The sequence below is a fragment of the Rhinopithecus roxellana genome, chromosome 2 (genome assembly GCF_007565055.1).
Source record: "Rhinopithecus roxellana isolate Shanxi Qingling chromosome 2, ASM756505v1, whole genome shotgun sequence".
Taxonomy (NCBI): domain Eukaryota; kingdom Metazoa; phylum Chordata; class Mammalia; order Primates; family Cercopithecidae; genus Rhinopithecus; species Rhinopithecus roxellana.
Genome location: NC_044550.1, coordinates 194,509,932 through 194,534,403, shown reverse-complemented (window position 1 = coordinate 194,534,403; position 24,472 = coordinate 194,509,932).

Sequence of the window (24,472 nt, the reverse complement as noted above, 5' to 3'; positions counted from 1 at the left end):
TCTTACTCATCTAAATAGTTCAAATAAATTGAAATTATAGCAATATTATATTCTAATGTATAGGAAAGATTTTACCTAGATATTATTAATACAAGTCCATGAAAGTCACAGGAAAAAAAATTTGTATGTGCCCAGGAAGATAATCAACTACTGAATACTAAGAAAGGAGCTGAGATATAATTAATTTGTCATTATTATTCTTTCTCTCATCAACTCTTTATTTTCCCTAATAATTTAACATTAAATGGTCATGAATTTAATCATGCAACCATTTGCATCTGCATACCAAAGAGCCAATACTCTTTCAACCCCACAAACTTTACTAATATGTAGTTTCCCTCAATGTCTACTAAAAGCCTCCAGTATCTATCCCAGATTTATTCATCAATTTTTGGCAGTGTTTTTTTGTTCATTCTTTTTTTTTTGAGACCGAATCTCGCCCTGTCACCCAGGCTGGAGTGCAATGGTGTGATCTCCGCTCACTGCAGCTTCTGCCTCCCAGGTTCAAGCAATTCTCCTGACTCAGCTTCCAGAGTAGCTGGCATTACAAGTGCATGCCACCACACCCAGTTAATTTGTGTATTTTTAGTAGAGACAGGGTTTCACCATGTTGGCCAGGCTGGCTTTGAACTCCTGGCCTCAAGTGAACTGCCTTCTTTGGCCTCCCAAAGTGCTAGGATTACAGGTGTGAGCCACCATGCAAGCCTTTTGCTCATTCTTTAGAAGTGAGTTATAAGTACTAGTGGATTTTAAGTTGATTGGTATTTAGAATATTTCAGATATCTCTCCCTTCACCCAAACTTTAATGCTTTAAGAATATCTTAAAAAACAGAAGAAATACAGAAATTATAAATAAGTATCAAAGAGGTACAATCTTATTAAAATTGAATTTCTATTTAAATGTTAAGCCCTCAATTGAGTTTTACAGGTTAAGGGGAAGAAAGATTGATAGGCAATTTTGCTTATTTCAGCACATGAAGCTGGTAGTACATTGGTTGACTTTGGTTCTTCTGTTGTTCTGGACATCAAAGCAAATCAGAATTTATTTTTTTGTTTGTTTGTTTGCTTGCTTGTTTGATTTTTCGAGACAGAGTCTCCCTCTGTCACCTAGGCTGGAGTGCAGTGGCACGATCTTGGCTCACTGAAACCTGTGCCTCCTGGGTTCAAGCGATTCTCCTGCCTCAGCCTCCCGAGTAGCTGGGATTACAGGTGTGTGGCACCACGCCTGGCTAATTTATTGTATTTTCAGTAGAGATGGATTTTCACCATGTTAGCCAGGATGATCTCGATCTCCTGACCTCATGATCCACTTGCCTCGGCCTCCCAAAGTGCTAGGATTACAGGCGTGAGCCACCGTGCCCGGCTGCCAGCCAGAGTTTAATATGCATTGTGGTACAGCAGAAACGACAGTGAGTTTGTTCTTCTACTTTCCATACCACATTTTTTTTCTGCATTAGAGACTTAGACAACTTAGAGAAGGCCTCCTCAAATCAGTCATCCAGTAGGGAGAAAAGATTCAATAATGAGGTAAACTTTTCCAGTGTTTTTCACGAGCCTTCCCCATCTGGGTCTTATGCTGACAGACCTGAATCTCCAGGAACTAGCACTCTCATGTGGCTCACGTGGGCCTCCAGCCCTCTCAGGTTTGCACCCCAGACCTGTGGTTACTGGATAGTTCAAGAACTTGAAACACTCTGACAATACTCTGTTTAGCCTTAATGCAGAGCAAAGTCACATGCCCCTGCCTGTATCTGATCCTGTGTAAGAAGCCAGATTCAACTGAACCTGACAAAACATGAACAGTTTTCATCCATCCACAAATTCACCAACTTTGAATGTTAAATGCCCATAATTATTTTCGGGGCCCTTTCCCGGGCTCACTGTCTTCAAAGCTATGGCTTTATTCATTCACTGTCTCTACGTTCTATGTTTCCTTGTTGTCTTAAATCCAGACAAATCAGCTTTGGGTTCATAAATCTAAATGACCACTTGAGATCAACATTTTAGTTTCTCACCAACATCTCAAGCTCAACACGATTCAATTTAAGAGCACAATTCTCTTTTTCCTCATAAAACTGCTTTCCTCCAGTGTATACATGCTCAGTACTAAGCACTATTACCCATATAAGTGTTTAGTCCAATATTCTAAGCCATTCTTATTTCCTTTCTTGTCCTCACCTCACACACAATCTATTACTGAGTTGTATTGTTTATGCTTCCCTTATATTGCCTAAGTAAGTGCAATTCATTCTTTTCTCATTTAAAAGCTACCACTGAAATGATTTCCTTCATAAATATGCCAGGGTTTACTCTTTTATTTCTTAAATTTATTTCACATATTTTCAAAACATTGCTTTTATAAAATACAAGTCATAAACTTCAAATTTATGCTATAAATTATTTATTTTCTTCCCACTTACCATGGAAACATGATCCAAAATGCTTAATAGGGCCTACAACTCCCTCCATGATCTGGCTTTGCCTAATGCTTCAATCTCATTTCCGAACACTGCCCCCTGCAGTCTCTCAGCTTTAGTCAGAATGCATAAAAATGCCAATTCATGTGCCCAAAATGGTCCTGCTCCATCACCTAGGTTACCAGCATGCATTCTTCAGGGGTCACTATAAACATCATCTCCTTAGAGAAGTCATGTGGATTTCCTTACATGCATTTCTGCCAAGCTTTTTAGGGCTTGAAAAATTTTTAAACCTATAATAATTGAGCATATTGTAATTTCTCTTAATGCTTACCTTTTTCTTTTTACTGCAAGTACCATGAAGGCAAGAAATCATGCCAGGCATGGTCATCTCTGTGTCCCACAATATCTGTCACAATGTCTAATATATAGCAAAGCCTCATTCAATATTTGATAAGTGAGTGAACAAAAACAATCATTATTATGGCCAAGTTTGTGTTCCCCAAGCTGCTGCTTCAATTTTAAGAAGCCCATTCAAAATTCTTCACTGCCAAGAGCAAATCTGAGTAATGTCTCTTTGCAAATCATTATACTTTTTCATTTCTCTCTGTGCTTAAAAGTTATTTCTTTATCCTAGAAAAAAAGTCATTAAGTTAACAGTTCTATAAATATCAGCTAAGAAAAAAAGAAAATAATGTATCAAGAAAGTAAATTGAGAAAGATAAACAAATCAAACACATCATAGAAAGAAAAAAGTATAAATTATGATTTTAAAAAATATATTGAAATTTGAATCTATGAAAAGTCTAAGAGAATACATTTTCTATTGGGACAATAATGGAAATAACACCGGATTTACTAATTTTTTTTTATAAAAGCAGTTAAAACCAGGCTCTTCTTGACTGGAAGGAGAAAATAAGTTGGTAAGTAAACCTGAAGAGGTAACCTAGAAAGCCTTGTGTAATAGGAATGAAAATGATTTTTCACATGTCACAAGAAAGAAACATCCATTGGAATCCACTCTGAGGGTAAAGAGCAGCTCAACTGGAATGTGAGCGGGAGGATGAAATGTCACAGAGCAACACTGAGAAGTACAGGCAGGTCTGGCTGGACAAATGCAGTGCTAAAAATCACACAGTGGCAGAGCTGATAAAAACACGTGTGCTTTCTGTCCTAGTATGTAAGACAGTAAATGCTGCCATTTAACTTCAAGTCTTACACTTGAAAACTTTGATATTGCAAATATAAAATAAATTAAGAGAAAAGGATGTGACTTTATTGGATTTTTTTAAAAAGCAAATGCACATTTAGAAAGCTCAGCATGTAGAAAATTGAAAGCAGAGAAGGAAATTGTTTCTAGATAATATTCTAATTCATAAGGTTTAATTTTCAACTGATAAAGTACAGCACAGCCTTGACCCTGAAACATTTGATTTAACAAGCAAAGTGCTTTGGAGGAAAGCAATGTATTTTCATAGCTCTCAGAGGGAGCAAGGCGATTAGTTCAGTTAGGTAAAATGTTATTGGTATTAATTAGTTTTTAATATTTCTCTTTATCACTAGGCTTTCTGAATGTGCTTAATTTGGCTCCCTAACTTTAAACCCTTAATAACCTCTCACTGTGCAGGCGCAAAGGCCTGCCATGATCAGCTGATCTGCCTTCTACCTCCTGCTCTCTTTTCTCACTACTCCCGCTCTACCCCTCTGCTTCCTCCTCACTGTTCTCGGAACTGTCTCTTGAACATATCAAGAACACTTTTATATCATGGCTTTTCTCCTTATTCTCTCTAACATGGAGACTCTTCACATTTTCTGCATCATGGACCTTTCTTGGAAGGAAGGTTGAGTAAAGCAGATAGAGGTTTCTCAGAATAATGTTTCATAATGCATACAAAATTCACAGAATTACAAATGTAATCAATTATATTGAAATAAAAGTATTAAAAATATTTTAAACCAATTTTTATAATAACATATATGCTTTTTAATTAATTCATCAAAATGAGATCTAGCAGCACATCTGAGAATAATGATAATGCCAAAATAGAGATGAGAGTAAATGATATTTCAGGGTATCTTAACACTGTTATACAAAATACAATATCTGTAAATTGTGTAACATTACAGCTGCTGCTAGGACTCTCGTGGATTGCTGATACAATTCAAAATTGAAGGGAACACTGAATTTCACATACAGGTTATTGGGAGGAATGTTTTAATATTTTTTTCCAAATCAAGTTCATAGGCTAACTGAATTCTAGGAGGGAGGTCAGACTGAAAACTCCTGCTTAATTAATCATTATTTTCCAAGATATCTACATTACTCAGTTTTCACATTCTTCAATTATCTACCTATGTGTCTCTTTATAATAAGGTTTCCTCTGAGCATCCTAGTAAAATAGGACCCCTGTGTTTGCATTTTTTTTTTCCTTTTACATGGAGTGTCTCTCTGTCACCCACGCCGGAGGGCAGTGGCACGATCTCCACTCACTGCAACCTCTGCCTCCTGTCCTGGGTTCAAGCGATTCTCTTGCCTCAACCTCCCAAGTAGCTGGGACTACAGGTGTGTGTCACCATGCCCAGCTAATTTTTGTAGTTTTAGTAGAGACAGGGTTTCACCATGTTAGCCAGGATGGTCTCGATCTCCTGACCTCATGATCTGCCCACCTCGGCCTCCCAAAGTGCTGGGATTACAACATGAGCCACTGCGCCCGGCTGTGTTTGCAATTTTGTATCTTCATTATTTAATTTTTCTCCATAACCCTTATTGACCCACCATATATTTACTCACTTACATATTTCCTGTCTCCCTAATGTCATTTAAGTGCAAAAGTGTTTTTTTTTTTTTTTTTTTCTTTCAACCACTGCCATATTTCCAGCACCTAGAACAATGCTTGGCACACAGTAACAGTAAGCCATCAATAGATATTTGGTAGCTCTTAATAGATACTTAATAGATAACAGTAAGTCATTAATAGATATTCATCCAAGGCATTGGATGAGTATATGATTGTTTAGCATGACTTACAAAACTTTTTAAGATCTCATTTCTGATTATTTTCTAGTCTCACCTTCTGTCCTTGACTCACTGTTCCCCAGACACTCTTGTCTTCTTTCTGCTTTCAGGAAGAGCAAGTGCCATTCTGCCTCAAGGCCCTAACCCCTGCATCTCAGTCTCTCCAGAGTGGTCTCCCTCCATTCTTTTTCAGCTCCACTTGGCCTAGTGAACTCTGACTCATTCTGCAAGTCCCAGTATACCTTCTTTAACAGTCTGCATGAGGCAGACTCTCACAGTTCACTCTATATTTCTTCCCAAATGTAACTGAAGGATTATTTGTATACTTTTTCCTTTAGCATTTGTTTTTCAAACTAGACTACAGCTCACTGGAAGCAAGTCACTGAAATTTAGAAGTGCCCAACCAACATCTTTCAAATGAAATCAATAAACCAAAGATGTCACAGAGACAACTCTCTACAGATTCTTCTAAAAGTAAAACTTGGAACACAGTAACAAAGTTAGTTGGCCTAGCTAGAGCAATCATTGCTTGCACCTGTTGTCTTTGAATTACATTCTAACGAGATGGCAGAAATCACTCATAAATATTTATGAAGACGAAGAATTTGGCCCAAACTAGCACTGGGCTCCAAACTCTAAGTGATGTTATTTCTTGCTCAGTAACTATCCGGTATCACAGCCACCAGTCCCATCCTAAGTGCTGCCAAAAATTTGAACTCCAGAAGGAGTATTTTTCCCTCTAGCTTGGTTATAAAGTCTGAATTTAGATTCAACATTTTCATATAATTTAATCCCAAGGGAAATAAGTTCTTTCATGTTATCTTAAAACTGCCCTTTTTCAGTAAACAAAATACTATGTAAGAGATATGTTACATATAAAAGTAAGCAGTATAAATGAAAGGAAGGATACTTTCCTTCTCTTTAGTCCTACTGTCTACAATCATGGTTAGGGCAGTGATGTTCATTAGGACAGTGATGATGATGATGGAGTGAAGAATATTCAATACAGATATGGGAGTTAAGGAAAATATTATAAAACCCAAAGTCAAACCAAGCTAACAAAATCAGCGATATCATTAGAATCCCCAAGAAGTAAAAATTAATACATTTGAGGAATAATTATAAACACAATTATTCTCTCCAGAAAACACCTCCAGGTTCATTATCATCAATACAGACATTTTATTACATTTTTTACAGTACTTTTTTGCTATCTATCCAATTGTGATTAAGTCTTAGGGATTTTTATGACATGTTCCTGTCTTTATTAACTGTCACAAGACTATACCTCAGTGCTGGTATTTGAAGGAAATATTGCAGAGTAGTTCAGGACTCCAGCTGTAATCAGTGCATAAGATGAAAGACCCGAACATAAAGTTAAGTGAAGCCAAGTCAGTTATTCTTAATTTTAATGTCAGATAATTATTTGAGCATAGAAAAGTAACTGAATAATAGTGTTGACATTATTAGTAGGGAGTAATTTTCACTTCCATCTAATACTTTGGGAAATGAGGCAAATAACACAAGAATCTCTTGAAAGTTACAGAAATATTCATAATTGTAAAGACATTTTCTTTTCACAAATTTGGAGTCCTTTTAGAGAGCTTTATAAGGACAACAGCCTGCTCTTGAAATGGTGGCAAGCAAAATGAATTAAACCACTTAGAAGACAGAAATTATTCTAAAGAAATTACTCCAAAATGGGAGGAAGGTTAATTGGTGTATTCTTGAATTATTTTGCAACAGTTTATAGGTATTAATTTAAATTTTTCAATAATAAATAATATACTCTATCAGCATATCTAAGAAAGAGAAAAAGTGATGAATAATATAATTATGCATGTCTAATTTTAATTCCATTGGACATAGTAAAGTCATGACACTGTCTGTTGCACCAGAAGGCCAGGGCTGGTGTGTTCCTGTGTTTACATGCACACATATAATTGCCACTGGCTGTTGTTCAATGCACTTTCTATATTGTGATCACTGAAGAAGAATTAATTCCATTCTGTATACTCCCTCACACACACGAACACACACGAGTTCACAAAGCTAGTTTTGAGGAAAGTCAGAACAATAATTTCTATGATAACTTATCTACACTGAACAATATAAACCACTAAATTTCATAGCAATAGGGGAAAAGTGATGTCATTTCTAGTAGAATAACAATATTTATAAAGAATCCTTTGGTTTGCCTTGATTTAAAAAAAAATGCACATGGAGATTTTTGTTTTGCAAGCCCAGTCTTGAGTGTTGCTCACTTGTGCCCATCTGCATTAAATACATTTTTGTTTATCTGATTAAAAACCAAATGCAAAACCACTGCTTATCAAAATTAATATCTGAAAAAATTAAACCAGTAATCTGCCTCATTGGCTTCAATATATTCAATTGACATAAATATTTCATGTTCTCTGTGGCAGGTAGTTTTCTAGGCAACAGGAATACCTCTGTAAGAGTCAGGGAGAAGAAACTTTATATTAGAACAATATGGAATGCCTGTGAGGAGCAAACAATAGAAGCAGTTCAGAAGAGGCTGTGATTAACTTGTCTCAGGAAGGGAAAGGAAGGGTTCATAAAGGAGCCTACATTTGCATATGTTTCTGGAAAAGAGTATATATTGTCTAGGTAAAAATAATAAGATAGCATCCAAGCCTTAGGAAACATGACGTTGTTACATCTCCCCTATACCAAGATCACAAAGTAACCTCCAGATATGCCAGAGGGAAAGAGGAATATATATATATATATATATATATATATATATATATATATATATATATATATATATATTTTCATATATATATATAATATATACAGAGAGAGAATATATATATAGAGAAAATAGAGAATATAGAGACATGTCAGACAATACATTATGAAACATGAATATACATTAAATCTGCTATGCACCTTTCAAAAGAAACAAAAATAAACCATCATACTATTTATTCTATGACAATATAAACAACAAAGCAACTGCATAAAGAAAGACACTTAACATTCAAATAAGCTATGAACATCTTAGCTGCGACTGTGTGGGGAAGATAGAAGAAAGAGGTTGCAATTGCAGGGACACCTTAAAGGGGTAAAACTGAAAGAATTTAAGAGGGGGTGTGTGTGTGTGTGTGTGTGTGTATGTGTGTGTGTGTTCGAAACAGTCTTACTCTCTTTGCCCTGGCTGGAGTGCAGTGGGGTGATCAAAGTTCACTGCAACCTCGACTTCCTGGGTGCTGGCATTCTACCCACCTCTGTCTCCCAAATACCTGTGACTACAGTCACGCACCACCATGCCTGACTAATATTTGTGTATATGTAGAGACACGGTCTCCCTGTGTTGCCCAGGCTGATCTCAAACTCCTGGGCTCAAGTTATCTGCCCTCCTCAGCCTCCCAAAGTGTTGGGATTATAGGCATGAGCCACTGTGCTCAGCCTGGAATGTTTATGTTAAAGGGGGTTGAAATTTTTGGTAAAATCCACATGACTTTAAAATCTACATAACTTGCTATGGTTAGATTGTTGGTTTTCTGTCAAGTTTTTGTATTAACTTCAATAAGTGTGGAACAAGAACTGTGACTACTTATGAAAAACTAGGCAAATATATATTCTAACTGTATTTTGTAAAAGAAGTATTATGTTATTTATTGAAAAAAATATTAGCTGTGAATGAAACTGAACATTTGTATGTGAAGCTTTTACTAGAATAGCTTAAGAAAATAAACTAAATCTCTCGTTGTCTAGGATGTAATTAAACAAAGTTGAAATGAAGAATTATAATGATAAGAACTTCCCATTTTAGCTATTTTTGGTGGGATGCAAAGATTTCTTGCATTTTTTTTTTTTGTAGAAAGAGCTATAATAATGTCATATTTAGCAAATAACTATTGTAAAAAATATCCATTTTGCTTTGTTTGAATCACAGTAACTTCATGTTGAGTGCTTACTATGTGCTTGTAATACAGTACTGCAGCTTTGCCCCTGTCCAGGGATTTAATGGGGAGCTTTAAGATATGGCAGTCCTGCGAGCTGCAAAGAAATGTTGGACATTCACTATCTCATTTCATCCTTGTTCCATGACTGTGAGGCAGGTTCTAACATCCCACTCTATAGATGCAGAAACTGACTTGCAGGAAAGGTAACTAACATGACTCAAGTCCTAGAGAGGCCTAGGTGGCTGAGTCAGGATTCAAAGTGCAGCAGTTTACATTCTTGTTGCAACAATGCTGTGTCCAGACCCAAAGTCAACTTGTGATGGGAAGGAGTGCCCTGGAGAGGAGTCAGCCAGGAAAATGGAAGTAAGATTCAAGACTGACTCACATAGATGTGAGGCCGTAGGAAAGCTGCTTAATAGTCCTGTGACTTAGATGTAGAATAAGCATTTTTTCCAAAGTTTAAACGAAATTGCAAACTTAAAATGAAGTGTTTATTTTCTCCTAGTAAATGCTAGCTCTCCCCTACACAAAGTGACTTGTATAATTTCACCCAAGCTAACTATAGACAAACATTAAGATTCCATTATAGGTTAATATTTTACAATAGAAATCTGACCTCTACCTATTTTCCTTTTATTTCATTTTTATGCATGTATGTACTCAGGCGCTTTTTATTCATCCTTTCTGGGGATTCCAAGTTTGTTACTGCCAAGGTGATCATATTCTGAGAGAAGTAACTCTAAAAAGGTAATTCTTGAAAATGTTCTTAAGACTTCCTTTAGATTTGAGTTCTTTTTTTTTTTGTTTTTTTTTTTTTTGTTTTTTTTTGTTTTGTTTTGTTTTCTTTGAGACTGAGTCACGCTCTGTCGCCCAGGCTGGAGTGCAGTAGGGCAATCTCCGCTCACTGCAAGCTCTGCCTCCCGGGTTCACGCCATTCTCCTGCCTCGGACCCCCAGTAGCTGGGACTACAGTTGCCCACCACCATGCCCGGCTAATTTTTTTTTTAATTTTTTTATTTTTTATTTTTAGTAGAGATGGGTTTTCACCGTGTTAGCCAGGATGGTCTCAATCTCCTGATCTTGTGATCCGCCTGCCTCAGCCTCCCAAAGTGCTGGGATTACAGGTGTGAGTCACTGCGCCCGGCCGACTTCTTTTCCTAATTCAAGGAATTTTGTTGCTACTGTTTCCATTCCACTGCTTTGTTGTCTCCTTGGCTTTACCTATTCACATACTATACTATAAAACTAAGTTGTAGCTGGCTGTCTCTGCTTATACAGAAATCCCATGACTACACTCCTGTTGCTTTCGGTTTCCCAGTGTTGCACTAAATTCTGGTTTCTGCCTTTATTCCTCCCACCATGTTTTTGAGGTACAAACCCCAAGTACAGTATTATCTTCATACCTGTCCCAGCCTGATTCTCAGCTCTGTCTTTTTCTCGCTCCCTAAGTGGGCTGCCAAGAGAACATTCCTCTGCCTTATGATTTGGGCAAAAGGCTACCTATGCCATAAGAAATAATGCACTCATTAAGGTCTTTTCCTCTATTATTTTCCAAAGATTCTGTGGCTTCTAGGGTTTTCTGAGCCACATTTCTGAGAACGATGAAGACAGGTTTAGTTCCAATTACCATTTTAATCTCCAATCTTCCCATTTACGTTAACACATTTTATTGCTGCCCCATTGGAAATCCGTTATATTAACACTAGGGTTTTCTTCAAAATATAGCTGATCCTTGAATAACAGGGATTTTCACTGAGCAGGACCATTTATACACAGATCTTTCTCAACAAATACATTAGAAAATTTTCAGTAGACTTGAGAAAATTTGAAAAAACTCACAGGTATACCTCATAGACTAAAAATAACTAAAAAATTAAAAAGTTAGGTATGTCATGAATGAGTAAAATGTATGTAGATATTTTTCTATTTTATCCTTTACTACCATACAATACACACAACTCTATTACAAAAGTTAAAATTTATTAAAATTTATACACACACTTATTGACAATACATGACCTCATTCACAGTCCTAAGAAATGTAAACAAATATAAAGATGCAGTATCAAATCATAACCACATAAAATTAACTGCAATACATACTGTACCATTGTAATAATTTTGTAGCCACCTCTTGTTGCTATTGCAGTGAGTTGAAGTGTTGAGAGTATCTGCTGAAAACACCTTGTGATTTTAATCATCTGTATGTGAGCAGTTAGTCACTACAGTAAACTGTTTATCACAGTAAAAAAGGATCTCTCATTATATTGATGTATTTGCCATGTTTAGTGCAATATCACAAACCTTGAATAACATGATAGTACCCAAAATAAAGTGCCATTAGTGATACAGGAAGTGCTCCCAAAAGCAGAGAAAGTCATGAAATTGCAAGAAAAAAAGTTAATTGCTTGATATATACTTTAAATTGAGGTCTGCAATTGTGTTTGCGTACCATTTCAAGATAAACAAATCCAGGGTAAGGATCATTGTTAAAATAAAATAAAAAAAAAAGAAAGAAAAGAAAAAAGATACATGAAGCCCTTTCTACAGCTGTGCCAGCAGGTGAACAAACCCTGTACTTTTTGCAAAATGTCTTATTATCTTGTATTGAAAATGTAGCTTTAATGTGGATACAAGATTGCTATAAGAAAGGCTCTTTCTTTACAGCAATAAGATAGAGTCTTTAGAATCTAATATGGTTAAAGCCTATATAGACTCTAACATGATTTGATAAAAAACAAAGTCATTTTATGACAAAGCAAAAAGAAAGTGTAGAATCTCAAGCTGGAGGATTTAATGCCAGCAAATAATGATTTAACAGTTTTAGAAAGAAGTTTGGCTTTAACAGTGTCAAAATAACAGGAGAAGAGTCTTCTATTGACCAAGAGATAGCAGACGAATTCGCATTAAGAAGAGCATTGAGGAGAAAATGTATCTCTACCTGAATGGGATTTTAATGTCAACAAAAGTACTCTATTCTGGGGGGAGGTGGAAAAAAAAGTCTTAAAGGATATTATAAGGCAGAGAAGTGAGCACTCGGATTTAAGGCAGAAAGGGACAGGCTAACGCTACTGTTTTATGTAAATGAAGTTGAGTTTATGATCAGGACTGACCTTTTGAGTAAAGCTGCGAAACCCCAAGCCTTGAAGGGAAAGATAAACACCAGCTGCTAGTCTTTGGTTTTACAACAAGGACACCTGGACAAGAACCCTTTTTCTGGATTGGTTCAAGTGATGCTTTGTCCCTGATCTCAGAAGCTACCTTTCTAGTAAAGCACTGCCTTTCGGCATTCTTTTGATTAGACAAACCCTTGGCCACTCAGAATCCTATGAGTTCAATATCAAAGGCATCAAAGATGTCTATTTGCCGCCAAGCATATCTCTAATTCAGCTTCTAGATCAAGGGGTCATAAAGATTATTAAGGCTCATAATAAATGATACTCCATAAAAAATATTTTCAAAGCTGTGGAAGAGAAACATGACTGAGAGACCATGAGTCTGGAAAATTACACCACTGAAGATGCCATCAACATGATAGAAAAAGTCATGAAATTATCAAGATCCAAACAGTACATTTCTGCGGGAGAAAATTCTGTGACATCACAATATTTACAACAGAGCCAACGAAGGAAATCATGAAAGAGATTCTGGACATATATATTATAAAAAAAGTAGTTGGGAAAGAGTTTCAAGATGTGGATCTTACAGAAATTCAAGAGCTAATAAACATCACACTGGAGGTATTAACAGAAGCAACTGGATGGAGATCAGTATTTCTGAACCAGTCCCAGGTGGTGAGAAAGAAGTCACAGAAGAAGCAGTGCCAGGAAACAAATTGACATTGGACAACTTGGCGGAGGATTCTGATTATTTAGGGCTGCTTTGGACTTCTTTTATGACATGGACTTTTCTATATGAGTGTAAAAACTAAAGTAAAATGGTTTAAAGAGTACTGGTGACAGGTGACAATGCGCTAGCAGCCCTCACTCTTGCCGCCTCCTTGGCCTCGGCATCCACTCTGGTGGCGCTTGAGGAGCCCTTCAGCCCACCACTGCACTGTGGGAGCCCCTCTCTGGGCTGGCTGAGGCCAGAGCCGTCTCCCTCTGCTTGAGGGCAGGTGTGGAAAGAGAGGCACAGGCGGGAACCAGGGCTGCTGGTGGCACTCACAGGCCAGCACGAGTTCCAGTGGGCACAAGCTCAGTGGGCCTCACACTAGGAGCTGCTGGCCGGTGCTGCCAGCCCAGGGAAGTAAGGGGCTTAGCACCCAGGCCAGCAGCTGCGGAAGTTGTGGGGTCCACCAGCACTGCTGGCCTGCATGCACAGTGCTGGAATTCTCACCAGGCCTCAGCTGCCACCCTGCAGGGCAGAACTGGAGACCCACAGCCTGCCATGCCCGAGCCTTCTCCACGCCCTAGGCTCCTGCGTGGCCCAACACTCACTGACGAGCACTGCCCCCTGCTCCACAGCACCCGGTCCCATCAACCGCCCAAGGGCTGAGGAGTGCAGGCATGGCTAGGAACTGACAGGCAGCTCCACCTGCAGCCCCAGTGCAGGATCCACTAGGTCAAGCCAGCTGGGCTCCTGAGGGTACTGGGGACTTGGAGAACTTTTATATCTAGCTAGAGGATTGTAAATGCACCAATCAGCACTCTGTGTCTAGCTCAGAGATTGTAAACACACCAATCAGCACCCTGTCAAAATGGTCCAATCAGCACCCTGTAAAATGGACCAATCAGCTCTCTGTAAAAACCTTCCATAATGTGGAAGGGTTTTTTGTTTGTTTGTTTGTTTTTTGCTCTTTGCAATAAATCTTGCTGCTGCTCATTCTTTGGGTCAGCGGGGTGTTTGTAAATTATAACACTCACCGCCAAAGTCTGCAACTTCACTTCTGAAGCCAGCCAGACCACAAACCCACCAGAAGGAAGAAACTTCGGACATGCCATCTTTAAGAACTGTAACACTCACTGCCAGGGTCTGAGGCTTCATTGGTGAAGTCAGCGAGACCAAGAACCCACCGATTCCGGACACATTGGTACCATTAGAAACATTTTTAGAGAAATGAAAAAGAAACAAGTTAGAAATTACAATGTATTCCCTAAAGGTTACATATAGTGTACTTACTTCTCCTGCCTCTTCTTCCACCTCCTTCACTTCATCCACCGCTGCCACCTGTGAAGACAGCAAGACCAATCCCCTTCTTTTTCCTTCTCTTCCTTAGCCTCTTCAGTGTGGACACAACCAGGACAAAGACCTTTATGATGATGAATTTCCACTTACTGTATAGTAAATAAATTTTTTCTTCCTTATGATTTTCTTAATACCATTTTCTCTAAATTTGTTGTGAGAATACATTATGTAATATATACACATCATATGTGTTAATTGACTATTTGTGCTATCAGTAAGGCTTCTGGTTAACAGTAGATTATTAGTAATTAGGTTTGGGGAAGTCAAAAGTTCATGAATTTTCAACTGAGCAGAGGGTCAGCATCTCTAACTTGTATGTTTTTCAAGGGTCTACTGAAAAGTAATATTGAAGCAATTATATAACCAATATTTTAACCAAAAGCTTCAGTTAAGCTAAGCAACCAATATGTTTACCAAAAATCTTCTTTCATAAAGATTTTATAAATTGCAAGGACTTTACTATTGTTTTAGTGATGGAGGCCACAAGAAAACATTTTTCTCATATCTTGGAATTAGGAATCCCACATTGTACTTTGCTGGTGGCAAAAATAAGATTTCAACTTTTGAACATTCTGACGTAAATCATGTTTCTTTTTTCACGTTACCTGTTTAGAAGGCTTTGATATAAAAATGTGATCTATGGAGAGAAATGGCCAGTGAAACAGACTATGTCCTTGTCTTGATGGAGTTTAGGTCTCATGGAAGAGGAAAATAGGAATCACATAATCACATAAATAAATACTTTTGTACTATGCAGGAAAGAATAATCTTGGAGAACTTCCTGGAAGAAATGCCAGATTAGATTAGATTAAGATCTAAAAGATGAGAAGTTGTCTTCTAAATCAAAAAGGATGAGGATCCAGGAATGATTGTTCCAAGTGTAGAACTTAGAACCTGCTGTGGCACTTGCTGTGCTGGGAAGAAACCTAATTCAGTAAATGGCCTGAAAAAAGGCCAGTGTGATCAGATTGCTGAGAGGTAGAGAAAGTGTTGAATGAAATCGAGGTGTGCAAATCGCAGAGGTCAGACTACACAGAATTTGAAAGTCCACCTGGAATCTTGCAAGTCATGTGAAGAATACTGACCGTTTTCTAAAAGTCACTCTGGGATTTTAAAAAGGTTTGGGAAAACAGGATGGAGAACAAGAACCCGCATGATATACAATGAAGGTAAAGGTAAACTTAGTGATGGTACCCTTTTGGGAAGTAATTAAAGTATATATCAAACTTCTTAAGGAGTAATTCTTCCTTCTTCTTTGACTTTCCCTGTTTATGTCTGCAGTTGGCTTACTGCTTCATTCACATTTATAAAATTGTGACTGCGTTTATGATATGAGCTTGGAGTTAAAGAACTGAGGATCAATGTGAAAATACCACATCAGGGTCCATTTACAGAAATGTAATAGTACTAGAATTTAATTCACTGTGAAAACTGTAAATAAAAATATACAGCAATAAGAAACAAGTAATTAGAGAAAGTTACAATCCTTTTTTTACTGGATATTTGATATACTTTGACTCATTTGTACTCTTAGTTTATTTTCAGCTGCTTGTAAACAAGACACTGTTAACAACTGAAGCAGAACTCCAACTAACATCATTTCTTTTGAATTTGAAAAAGCCCTAGTAAAGAAAAAGGCCATTATTGAAGAATAAGTGGAGACAGCAATTTTCAATTGTTCATAGGGCTGTCATGTGAAAGAGGCAATGGACTCATATGGTCAATTTCTAACATATAAATGTAGAGTGAATAAGTTAAATGTATAGATGAGCAAACTGAATTTGAAATGAGGCATGGTTTTAAATACTTAGTCCTATTTAACAATGAAGATTCCAGTCTCTAACAATAGTCTAGCAGAAGCAACATTTTTATCTCAAATTTTAAAAGGAATTCCAAGTCAGGATTTTTAATTTTTCCTGAAGCAATTTTTCCCCCACTTATGTTGCTGCCTGTTCCAAAACAGGTCTTTTCTTCTCACATATTTTTCTAAAAACTTCTGCCTCTGAATTGCCTCCTCTTTCAGGTGGCAGCCTCTGAGGATATAAAATTCTTTTACTGTTTTGCAACAGAGGTCTCAGAGTATCTCAAACAACTTTCTTTTAGAAGAATTAAGGTGAATTACTGTGAATGTCAGAACAGAAATTTTTTTTAAAAACTTTATCAAATGATAATAAAGTAGGATACAAAATTGAAAATAAACTAGCTGATTTATTAATATTGACTACTGCTGGTTAAGATTGAGGGAAGTCAGAACATTATCAGCATTTATTTATTTATTTATTTATTTAAGATGGAGTCTCGCTTTGTTGCCCACACTGGAGTGCAGTGGCACGATCTCAGCTCACTGCAACCTCCGCCTCCTGGGTTCAAGCCATTCTCCTGCCTCAGCTTCCCAAGTAGCTGGGACTACAGGCACATGCCACCATGCCTGACTAATTTTTTTGTAATTTTTGGTAGAGACGGGGTTTCACCGTGTCATCCAGGATGGTCTCGATCTCCTGACCTCGTGATCGTGATCCTCCCTCCTCTACCTCCCAAAGTGCTGGTATTACAGGCGTGAGCCATCGCGTCCGGCCAGCATTCACTTTTACGCAGTCCAGCTGCGTGCATTTTATTCATCTTGTTTGCCCATTCCCTCCCACTTAAAACAAGAGGCTAGAAGTAGGTGCAGCAGACATAGTACCAGGGACAATCGACCATAAATCCAGGAGTTCTAACAGTTAGCTTGGCAGTAGCTGAATTTGTCATAGACTTCAATAAGGTCAAACTACGAAGTTTGTTAACTCTCAGTTCAAAACCTGGCTCTGGACACTGTCTAGGGTAAGCATGAACAAGTTATGTCTCAGTTTTTTGATCAGTAAAAGTGAGTACAGTAACAGTACCCAATGTATGGAGATTTCGTGAAGATTAAATAAAATAAGTTATATTTAAGCATACCACCTGGTATATATGAACACAACACATTTTCTGTGTTAATATTATTTAAAATAAAATACCTTATTATGTTACTCCAGTTTAGAGAGTAGTTAAAATAATTTCCTTGCTTAGAGTATCATTTTACTTGAGATCCTAGTACACCTTTAAAGAGAAGAGCACTGGGTTATAATTCCAGCAATAGCCTGGCTTTCTTCTCCAAGTGGATAGGGCAACTCAAGGAAAGAGGTACAGGAAATTAATTAGTAGAGAGATGTCACAATTTAGATTGACATAAGTAACGTGTGACAAAGATACATCTAACCAGATACAGATGGCTTTCAGGCATGATTCTGTGAAAAAAAGTTGTTCATTCGTTAACTACAATTATCCTTTGGATCAACTGAGTTTCAGGGAGATTTCTTTAATGATTCCTAAAAAAAAAAAAAAAAAAAAAAAGACATATATGAAAGTGATTATTTTATTATTTCTGAACCAATGCATGTAATTTACTAGATGGTACAAAAATGCACCTGTAACAGTGTGATATACCAATGTATAGTTCTATTATTAGCTCCAACCCTTTGTCAACAGAGAGTAGCTAAAATGTTTACCCAGGATCTATTATAAGTGTCACAATTCTGACTCTATCCGGGCATTTATTCTATCATCACTCTTTTTTTCTGAAATGTAAATCTACTTGTGTCTCATCCTGTCAACATCACATTAAAATCCTTGCTGAACCCATCACTTTTCTATTTCAGGGCTAAAACAACATCTATTGAATAACTAGTTTTTAAAGCAAATCTCTTACAGTAGTCTAACTTTGCAAGAAGGTATAACATTTCACTTGTATAGTTAACAAAACTGGGATTTTTACAGGTTAAACTATTACATAAGGTTGGTAGGCTAATAAATATCAAAGCTACCTTAAATTCAGTTATTGCATCAATCTCATCTCCTCGGCAAAATAACTAAAAATCACTTTCTATGAGAAGCATTATTTACCCCTTTTCATCATCCCTATTATGATTCATTCAGTAACTGAAAAACATTTATTGAACACCTAATATATACTAGCTACTATTCTGGGTTCTGGAATACAGTGGTGGAAAACATAAGCAAGGTCCATATTGTTCTGGGATTTTAGCCTCTTGGATAAAGGTGATAAGAAAGTAGATTAAGAAGTCAAGACTTGAACTATACTTTAGACCAAGCAGAACTAACAGACATGTACAGAAAATCCACCCAACAGCAACAGAATACACATTCTTCCCAAGTGCATATGGAATATTCTCTGGGGTATATCATATGTAGACCACAAAAAAATTAATAAGTTTAAGATTGAAATCAAATCAAGTATATTTTATGACCACTATGGTATGACATTAGAACTCAGTAACAGGAAGAATCACGAAAAATTAACAAATATGTGGAAATTAAAGTATATGCTTCTGATAAACTATGGAGTCAAAGAAGAAATTAAAAGAGAAAGGAAAATGTCATGAGAAAACTATAAAACAATAATTCAACAAACCAAAATTTATGGGATGTGGCAAAAACAATTACAAGTGGGAAGTTTATAAAAATGATTGCTTAAATCAATAAATAAGAAAAAGTCCCCAACAAACAATCTAATGTTACAACTCAAGAAACTAGAAAAAAAGGAACCAACTTAGCTCATAGAGGAAAGAACGAAGTAATAAAGAGCAGAGCAAAATTAAAGGAAATTTAGACCAAAACACAATTTAAAAGTCAGCAAAACTATGAGTTGTTTATTTTTAAGAGACAAACAAAATTGACAAACCCTTAGCTAGACTAAGAAAAAGAGAGTGAAGACTCAGATAAATAAAATACAAAATGAAAGAGAAGACATTACAATCGATAACACAAAATAAAAAGAATCATAAGAGAGTACTAAAAAAAGCTATATGCCAAAAATTGAACAAGCTGAAAAAAGAATACATTTCTAAAAACATATAACCCACCAGCACTGAATCATGAAGAAATAGGAAATCTGAACAGACCAATAACAAGGAAGCTATTGAATAAGTAATAAAAAGTCTCACATCAAAGAAAAGCCCAGGAACAGATGGCTTCATCTGTTAAACACTTAACAAAAAACCAGTACCAGTCCTTCTAAAACTCTTTCAAAAAAATTGAAGAGGGGGAATACTTTCAAACTTATGTTATGAGACCAGCATCACCCCAAAAAACTAAAAACAGAATTGCCATACAGTCCAGTTGATATAGTTTGGATCTGTGTCCTCACAAAATCTCATGTTGAATTGTACTCCCCAGTGTTGGAGGTGGGTCCTGGTGGGAGGTGATGTGATTATCAGGGTGGATTTCTCATAAATGGTCTAGCACCATCCCCATTGGTGCTGTTCTCCTGATAGGGAGTGATTCTCAGGAGATTTGGTTGTTTAAAAGCGGGTTGCACCTCAGTCTCCTCCTTGCTCATGCTCAGGCATATAACATACCTGCTCCCCCTTTGTCTTCCACCATGATTGTAAGTTTCCTAAGGCCTTCCAAGGAGCTGAGCAGATGCTAGTGTGTCTGGAATTTATTCCTTCTGGTGGGTTCTTGGTCTCGCTGACTTCAAGAATGAAACTGTGGACCCTCCTGATGAGTGTTGCAGTTCTCAAAGATGGTAAGTCCAGAGTTTGTTCCTTCAGATGTTCAGATGTGTCTGGAGTTTCTTCCTTCTGGTGGGTTCATGGTCTTGCTGACTTCAGGAGTGAAGCCACAGACCTTCGCGGTGAGTGTTACAGCTCATAAAGGTAGTGCGGGCCCAAAGAGTGAGCAGCAGCAAGATTTATTGTGAAGAGCGAAAAAACAAAACTTCCACAGTATGGAAGGTGACCCGAGCAGGTTGCTGCTGCTGGCTCCGGTGGCCAGCTTTTATTCTCTTATTTGGCCCCATCCACATCCTGCTGATGGGTCCATTTTACAGAGTGCTGATTGGTCCATTTTTACAGAGTGCTGATTGGTGCATTTACAATCCTTCAGCTAGACAAAAAAGTTCTCCAACTCCCTACCCAACCCAGAAGCCCAGCTGGCTTCACCTGTCACTAGCATCATGCTTCCTATACAGCCTGCAGAACTGTGAGCCAGGTAAATCTCTTTTCTTTATAAATTACTCAGTGTCAGGTATTTCTCCATAGGGATGCGAGAACAAACTAATACACTAGCAATCTCACTTTTGGGTATGCATTCAAAGGAATTGATATCTGTATGTCAAATGGACGTCTTTACTTCCATGTTCATTGTAGTGTTATTCAGATTAGCCAAGATGAGGAAATAAGTGTGCCCATCAATGAATGAATGAATTCAAACATTGAATATATATGCATCTGAATCTATCTCTCTCTCTATATATATAGAAAGAGCTATATATAGAAATATTTATATATCGCTATATATAGAGATATATAGATATTTCTATATTTCTCTACATATATACCTATATATATACAGAGAGAGAGATAGAGAGAGATATAAGATATGAAGAGATATATATACTGAGAGATATATAGATATATATATAGAGATATAGAGAGGTATATAGATATCTATATAGAGATATAAAGAGTTATATAGATATATAGAGATATAGAGAAATATATATAGATGTATGTATAGATAGATATAGAGAGATATATAGATATTTAGAGAGATACATGTAGATATATATAGAGAGATATATCTATGTAGAGAGATACATAGATATATAGAGATATATCTATATAGAGATAATGTATAGAGATATATATCTATAGAGATAGAGATATATAGATATCTATATATCTCTTTATATGTAAAGATATATACATGTTTCTATACATCCCTTTCCATATATCTCTCTCTATATAGATATCTCTCTATATATCTATAATTATCTTTCTATATATAGATATATGTATTTCTTTATATATAAAGAAAATATATATAGAGAGGGAGATATGCATAGTTATATTTATATATAATATATAAGAAAAAATATATAGAGATATAGTTATATTTGTATATTGTATATATAATATATAGATATATATTTTTTTGTATATAAAGAAAAAATATATATGTAGAGAGAGATAAGATATATATATATATCTCCAGTGGAGTATTATTCGGTCTTAACAGTCATGAAATTCTATAATTTGTGACAATGTGGATGAATCTAGAGGACATTATGTTAAGTAAAATAAACTTAGAACAGAAAGACAAATTCCACATGATCTCATTTATGTGAGGAATCTAAAAAACTCAAACTTGTAGAATTAGAAAGTAGAATTAGAAAGTAGAATGATGGTTATTAGAGGCTGAGGGCAGGTAAATGGAAAAAGGGGAGACATTGGATCAAAGGGTACAAAGTTTCTATCAGACAGGAAGAATAAATGTTGGTATCTATTGTACTACATGATGACTACAGTTAATAATAATGTATTGTGTATTTCAGAATGGCTAACAGAGGAGATTTTAAATGTTCTCACTGCAAAGAAATGATGCGCAATTGAGGTGACGTTACGTTAATTAACCTGATTTGATTATTCTACAATGTATGCATGTAACAAAATATCACATTGAACCTCATAAGCATATATACATTTATATGATAATAAAAATAGATAAAATGTGAAATAAACAAATAAAACTAATACTTAAAAAAATAAAAAAAAAAAAGAGAGAGAAAAAGAAAATGACCAGAAATGGAGTAACATTTTAAACAATATATTAATATCTGGTATGTAATTCAATGTCTTTCTGAAAATATATTTTGAACAGACAGTTAAGTGTTTAGAAGAAAGCAACTAACCATGTAAATATTGAAGGAAAAATGTTCCAGGTAGAGGGAATAACAAGTACGATATCTGAGATGGAAAAAAAAAAAAAACTTGTAATATTTGAGTAATGACACAAAGTTCAGTTTGCATCTTAAATGAGAGGGAGAGGGACAGGAGGTAATACCAGAGAGATGATGGGTTCAGGGTTCAGGTCTTACAGAGTCTTGTTGACCACTGTGTAAAGTATAAATTTCACTCTAAATGTAACTGGAAACTATTAGAAAGTTTTAAACAGAAAAATCTGATGATTCTTCTCCTTTCATGTTCTAGCCACTTTTTGGAGAGTAAAAAAACATTGGGATGAGTTAGGTGGCTTTTTCAAAAATCTGGGAAATAATAATAGCTTGAATCAGGGTGGTATTGGAAGAAGTATGAGATTTCTCGGTAAATCAAATAGTTTTACTGTCAAGGCAGAGTTTGAGACTTGCTGAAGACATGTGGGTGGTAAGGAAAAAGGTCTTATAAATAACTTTTTGATGAGCGGGGAGCATACACACACACATACTCTTGCACACACTTACAAAATTTCTGAGTTGAATATTGCCTTTCTTAGTCCTTCTTTGGTGTAGAAATAAAAATTTGATTACTCTGTGAAAATTTTCTGAAGAGAATTCCACAGGAGAAGGAAGACCTCCGAAGAGAGTCCTCTGAGACTTAAAACAAAATATGGAAATAAAAATTACAATCAAATCAGCTACAGAAGTGTGTTTACAATTTTTTACACTTTTCTTGCAGCATTTTAATAGCATTTAATATGTTGCTTTGCAATATGAGTTTTATAAAATGAATATTATACGTGATATCAACTATGCATAATTAAAATCTCAGAAAATGTTAAATATATAGGACACATTAATGTTCAGGAAGCCCTCTTTGGGAAAAGCTGCAACAAAATTATAATGTGTCACACTGTAATGTTTCAAATTTATAAATCTGAAATAAAATATAAAACTACAGTTTCAGTATGTAATGTGACAATTAGGAATAAGCATAGTGGTAATATCATAACACCTTTTCAGAAAACATGAAAAAAGTAAAGGCATGATTGCTCTTTGTTAACTCCAATGCAAGTTAAGTGATCCATTTAATGTAACAGATTTTGTAGAATTATCTGTTTGGACGGCATCTGTTAAATAAGCATTACTTAATGTTAGATTCCCTAAGGACAGGCAAAATAAAGAAGATAGAATATTCCTCTTTCCTTAACAATTTCAATGACGTTAGCATCCCAACCAGTGGGTTAATATCTATTGAGTGGGTTTCAGCATCTGTCCCTTCTTGAAGGATCCCATAAAATGCTGCTAGAGTAATTTTACAAACATAAAATTAAAAATAAAATTACAAGAAACCCCACAAAACTTGCCTCTTTTTGTTGTTTTATAGAAGTTTTATTTATCTTGCTATATAATAAAGGACACTAATAATTTTACGTGAACTCTGGCTTTTAGATATAACTATGACATAGCAGGGGCAGAAATGACTCAGAATCATTAGTTAACTATAAAGATGTATCCTGTAACCCCAGTTGAAAAATCAGTAGCAGGTGGAGCATAGGGGGTATGATTTATTTAAATTTAGGGGAAAAATCTACAACTAGAAGGTAATAATTCAGAAAAGAAGACATTATTCTGAGAAACCAAAAGAAAATAGCATATATTCAGATAACCAGTTTGCTATTGCCCATTTATGGAGATGTAAAGAAGAGGGCAGCTGTTAACAGTTTATAGTTATTGTTTGCTTAGTCGTGAAGGTTTGGTCATTCTGTCTTAAGGTAACCTGTAGATACTATTTTGGGGGGATTTTTCCCCTTAAAAATAATTTAAAAGGTACACCTTACACAGGTTTATTTTCTCAGGCTAAATCAATACACGTGTTGTTAACAATCCTGAGGAAAATATGTATATATGCCACAATGTTGGACAAAGCCATGTCATTTGGATACATCTATGTTAAAAATGTTCTGTTTTTTGGCCATAGAATAAAATAATTAGTGGAAAAGTAAAGGACAAGATATTTTCTTAAATTATGTATTTTATTTTGAATTAATTGTAGATTCTTATGCAGTTATAAAAAAATAATACAGAGAGATCACGCATACTTTTTACTCAGCTTTCTTAAAAGGTAACATCTTGGTGACTATAGCATAATATCTCATCCA